This window comes from Condylura cristata, unplaced genomic scaffold, assembly GCF_000260355.1.
Source record: "Condylura cristata isolate star-nosed mole 26May11 unplaced genomic scaffold, ConCri1.0 scaffold00024, whole genome shotgun sequence".
Lineage (NCBI taxonomy): Eukaryota > Metazoa > Chordata > Mammalia > Eulipotyphla > Talpidae > Condylura > Condylura cristata.
In genome coordinates this window covers 14,000,742-14,006,022 of record NW_004567125.1, presented here as the reverse complement: position 1 = coordinate 14,006,022, position 5,281 = coordinate 14,000,742, and the positions used below count along the sequence as shown (strand labels likewise).

The window sequence follows — 5,281 nt, the reverse complement described above, 5'->3', positions numbered from 1 at the left end:
GGGCCGGGGCGGCGGACGAGCCGGGGCAGGGGGAGGGCGCTGGATCGCAGCCCCCTTTGCCCCTCGTCTTCCCCCTCCGCCAGACCACTCCGAGCCTCTTTCCCCCTCCACTCGGCGCCCGGCGGGGGCTCCGTGCTCCCCGGCCCCCCATCTCCCCGCCGTTAATTATAATAATCCTGAGTACTAATAAATTATGCTAAGTCGCGGGGGGGGCAGCGGGAGCCGGGGTTGAGTATGAATATGAATATGTAAAATGCTGTAATGATTACCTGCTGCTGCTGCCGCCGCGGCTGAACTCTCATCTTGACTCGCTGCTCCTCCGTCCGCCATTTTGAATATTTTAACCAAAATCGCCCGGTCGATAAACCCTCCCTCGCTCCCGCTCCCCTCCCCCCTCCCGCCTTCTAGGCCTCCTCCCTCCTCTCCGCCTCCTCCCGCTCCTTCCTCTCCCCGGGCGCGCGCCAGGGGGCGCGCGAGGCCTCCCTCACGGAGGAGCCCCACCCACTCGGGCGCTCTGCGCACGCGCCTTTAGACCGCGGTGGCTCTTAGGTAGGTAAAGCGCCCTCAACCTGCCAGTCACGCCTTCTCCTCATTTTTAAGCTCTCAGTTCCACACATGCGCAAAACCCTCCGAGCGCGTGAAATGCGATCGACGCATGCGCCGCCTCCTGTAAACTCCCTGGCCGAGTGTGCAGCCCTGCCAAGTGTGCTGTGTCGGGGCGCTCCGTTTCTTTTACAGCTATCCCTTCTCCTCCCGCCTCACTCTCCTCCCGGCTATGCCCCAGCTTTCCGAGGTAGCCAGCGGCCTTGTAGGTCAAGGGCAAGGGACACAGCGGACAGAAGCGTGGCGATGCTGGAGGGTCCATGGCGAGCCTGCATCCGCGCCCCCTCTGCCCCGCACTTTTTAAGGCCCTCGGCACTGTTGAAACGCTGACAACAAAGACTGGACCTCTCCCCAGCTAGGTAAACTTCCGGCCCTCTGGGCAGGTAGGGGCGGAAACGCCAGCCCCCGAGCGGGCACTGGCACCTGCTGATCCCAGCGCGGCGTCCCGCTTTAAATTTGAATCCGAACGAATCCCCGCCCCCAAGGCTGAGGGCGCCCGAGACCCGGCCGCTGCGAGGGGGCGTGTCCAAACTGCGTTAATTAGCCTCGAATCTCCTCTGTTCTGCTTGTTTCTGACACCCCGCCTGGTTTCCTCCGGAGCTGGGCGTCTCATTAAGTCGCTAATTTCCGCCTCGACCCCTTCCCTCGGCTTCACGCGCCTCAATCGCGGCTCATTGTACGGAAACAAATAGCTCACCCTAGTCTGTGGACCTGCAGCCCCCTTTAGTGCGCCTTAGGAACGTCTAAAACCTAGAAGTAAATCGGAAACCGTGGACCTAATAAAAATGTCGACATCAGCTGCGGTTTCATCATGAATTTTACTTTGCTGTGTTTCGTATATATGACAAGAGAAAGACTTGCCGTTTTCTAAGCAGTTCCGTTTGCAACTACTCGTAAAACTCAACATTTCCCAGGACAAAATCCGTGTCTAGTTATTTCATGAATTTTTAATAAAGCCCTAAGTTTTTTTACAATAATAAAAATGATTATGGTAAGCAAGGAGAAGTGTTGTAGTTTTGTTTGTTTAAGATCAGCCGTAAGTAATCCTGTTTGAAAAGAAACATAACTAAAGTTTAAATGGGGTAGAATTGCAGGCTTTACATTGAAGAAAATCTGATCTCTAAGAGAGAGATTTTTTAACGGCTTAAGTTTTCATGGGTCTTAGCCTACTCATTGAATTCCTCACACTGAGTGAGGACAGTTAAAACTATTGTCAGTGACAGCCAATGAATTTTGGGTGGAATTGATTTATTCATGGTAATTAAACCGTAGGGTGTGTTCATGGTTGTTTAAACCAAATAATTGGGCCACCCTATAATTTAATTATTTCAAGCTACACCAACAAACACATGAGAAAAATACAGATTTTAATCATATTACAGTTAATTTGGAAGTAAGGTCTATGTTATATTCATCAGCTTTACTAGGAGGAAAGTGTCAGACTCATCAGCCTCTCTGAAAAAAAGCAAAAATATATGTCCCTGCCCTGAAAAACATGAACTTGAAATAATTTCCATTAAGAAAAAGAACTCAGATGCCCTTATTTAAATTCCTATCTTCTATTTCATCTTTGTTTTACTCTTTGGTCCAGAAAGTAAATTAGTATGACTTTCAAAAAGTAATTGAAGCTCAGTGTATGTGCTATTCATTCTTTATAGTTCTCTGTGTGAAAAAAAAAAAGTTCAAAATATCCTGCATCAATGATTCATTTTCTTCTTAATGAAAGTATCTATGTTTCAAATTATTTGCCCATGGCCTGACACAATGGCTCCATATAATAGATTTTCTAAATGCTGTTGAATAAAAAAAGATGTATACTTATACTTGTTAGGGTATTTTTTGTGTATGTGATAAAGTTATGTATTCAACATATATATGAAAGAGATTTCATCATATTTGAGAAAGAAGTTTGCGCTAAAAAACTGGCTCACACAGTTATGGAGGCTGAGAAATTTTGTAATCTTTAGTCTGAAAATCCATGAACCAGCAAAGCCTATGTAATTCCAGTATGAGTCTAGAAACCAAAATTATGTTCCTTCTACCATTATCCCATTCCCTGTCTTATATAAATTAGAAAATTCAAGAAGTTCTTTTGGAGGTTCATGTACCTCTCATCAGTTGGATAGTAATACCCAGTTCATGAAGGACAGCTCAGGTCACATGGGAGTTTAATGTTCATGCTGAAGCATTGGACCTATACTGAAGTCTAGTAAGAGGCTGAAAGCTGTTTCTCAAAAGGAGAGTAGTCATCCATAATGGATGGCAGGGCTTTGCCCCCAAAATCCTGAGGGTGTGTTCTAAAATACACCTATTATGACTTGTCAGAAGCTGCCAACTAGCATCTCTATCCACAACTGAGGCTTCAAGTACCCTTCTAATTGTGGGTTCCTGTGGCCCAAGTAAGCAGAGCAGCTTGGACAGCAATCAGACCTGTTGTGGAGCCTTTTCTTGTTCTGGGCTCCATTCAAAACTATCAGCTTTCAAGTCCCTTGGTAAAAGAACTAAAATAACCACCCAATGAGGAATATGTTGCCTCCCAAATCCAAGCTGCCCAGTAGGTATGGTGAATCTTTTTGGTTGTAGGAATGACCAGATGCGGTAATCTATCCTTTATCTTAGCAAGTATATCTTGGTTTGTCTCACAGCACTGGGAGCCTATAAATTTCACTGAGGTAGAAAGCCCCTAAGTTTTTGTCGGATTTATTTCCCACACTCTACACACAAATGCGTTAGCAATAAGTCTAGAAAAGTTGCTACTTTTTGCTCCCTACGTCCAGTCAGCATGTGTCACCAATGTAATGAACAAGCATGATATCTTGAAAAAAAGAAAGATGGTCAAGATTTTTGCATACTAAATTATGGCATAAGCTAGAACGTTAACATTCTCTGAAGTAGGACATGGAAGGTATATTGCTAGCCTTGCAAATTGAAAGCAAAGTAATTTGATGGGTCTTATTGACAGGGATGGAAAAAAGTCAATCACTAACTTCTACATTCCAGATACCAGAGGAAGTGTTAATTTGCTCAAGTAATGAAACCATATGTGGCACAGCAGCTACAAGTGGAGTCACCACCTAGTTAAGTTTACAATAATCCACTGTCATTTTCCAAAAACCCATCTGTCTTCTGCATAGGACAAATAGAAGAGTAAAATGGGGACGTGGTGGGAACAACCGTTCTGCTTCTTTTATGTCCTGACACTAAATTCTGCAAACCTTCTAGGAATTCAATGTTTTTTTAGGTTTACTATTTTCCTAACTAAAGAAAGGCTTCTACTTGACCTTTTCTACATAATTCCACAAGTCCAGTGAAAGTGAGGTATAGAAGTCTGAAGTAATTTGCCCACCACTATTGAACATTACAGCTGAGAGTCAAGCACAGGTCAAGAGCTATACTTTAGTGATTACCTGTACTGCTTGCTTTGGATCAAAGGAATCCAACAGATGTAATTCAGTATGGGAAGGAACCAAATTTATTTTATTTCTTATTTTCTACTTAGTCTTTGTTAATCTTATCATAATAAGAATATATACTCATGTTCACACAAAACAGTTTACCAAACAGCTCTATTATGATTGCTGGAAACTAGAAATAATCCAAATATTCTTCAACAGGTGAATGGATAAATAAACAGGGGTATAGTCATATCGAAGACTACTGTTCAGCAATCATAGGAATAAACTACTCATGTACCATATGACAATGTTTAGGTCAGTGATAGACCACACAGTGATCCCGCTACATAGGTAGGACGCTAAGCTATCTAGGTTTGTGGAAGTACATTAAATGACATTCACAAAACAAAATCACCTAAGGCTTAATTTCTCAGTGCATCCTGGTTGCTTGACTATTAACACATGTAACAACTTCAATATCAGAGGTGTTATGCTGATTGGAAGGAATCACAGTCTCAAAAGAAATCACACAATGTGATTCCATTTGTATGACAGTCCTGAGATAGCAGAACTATAATGATGGAAAACAGATCAGTGATTGCCCCCTCCTGGGGGGCAGGAGGTGAGGGCATGAGAAAAAGTACAAGTATAAGGGATAACCTGAAGAGAGGACTTAGAGATGAGTCGGTAATGGAGTTCTATATTCTGACTGCACTGGTAGCAATAAAATATATGCATATATATGTAAATATATAAAAATATATAAATAAAAGTACATTTCTATATAAATGTATGTCTAATATATAAATACATAAACACAATATATAAATTATGTATGTTATACATATAAAATCGCAAAGGTATAGATTGGGTGTGGTGAGTACTCTGCATAGATGTTACTTAATTAAGAGTAGTGTCGCTCTGGCCTGAGTTCAATCCTCAGACAGGGAGGTGACCCACATGATGCAGCAAACCCCTCCTGTCTCACCCATTGCTCCCCTCAGTAGTGTACTTCAGTCCATCTGCCTGTTCTGCTCCCCACTTTTTCTCTGTCAAATCTTCTCACCCCCTACCCCCTAACTCCCCCAACACTCCTCTGTTCTATACCCCAGTCCTTCTATGAATAAATAAATAAATCTTTAAAAAAAAAAAGTGGTAATGTGCTTAGTTAACAGTCATAATGGGTCAATGAGAAAGTGTCTTTCTAATGTAAAACATAGAGACCTTTAGAGCCATGTGATTAAATTATAAGAGCCAAGTAACTGAGTTATAAGGAGTTGTTG

General features: G+C 43.0%; 1 protein-coding gene across 1 annotated transcript in view; it reads right to left on the bottom strand.

Annotated features, from left to right (window-relative positions):
- Window positions 1-337, bottom strand: part of POU2F1 (POU class 2 homeobox 1) — a 139,873-nt gene extending 139,536 nt beyond the window's left edge. Inside the window, exon 1 of the mRNA XM_004688445.2 lies at window positions 270-337. The gene's annotated coding sequence lies outside the window, so the exon portion shown is untranslated. The remainder of the gene's footprint in view (window positions 1-269) is intronic.
- Window positions 338-5,281: the final 4,944 nt, after the last annotated feature.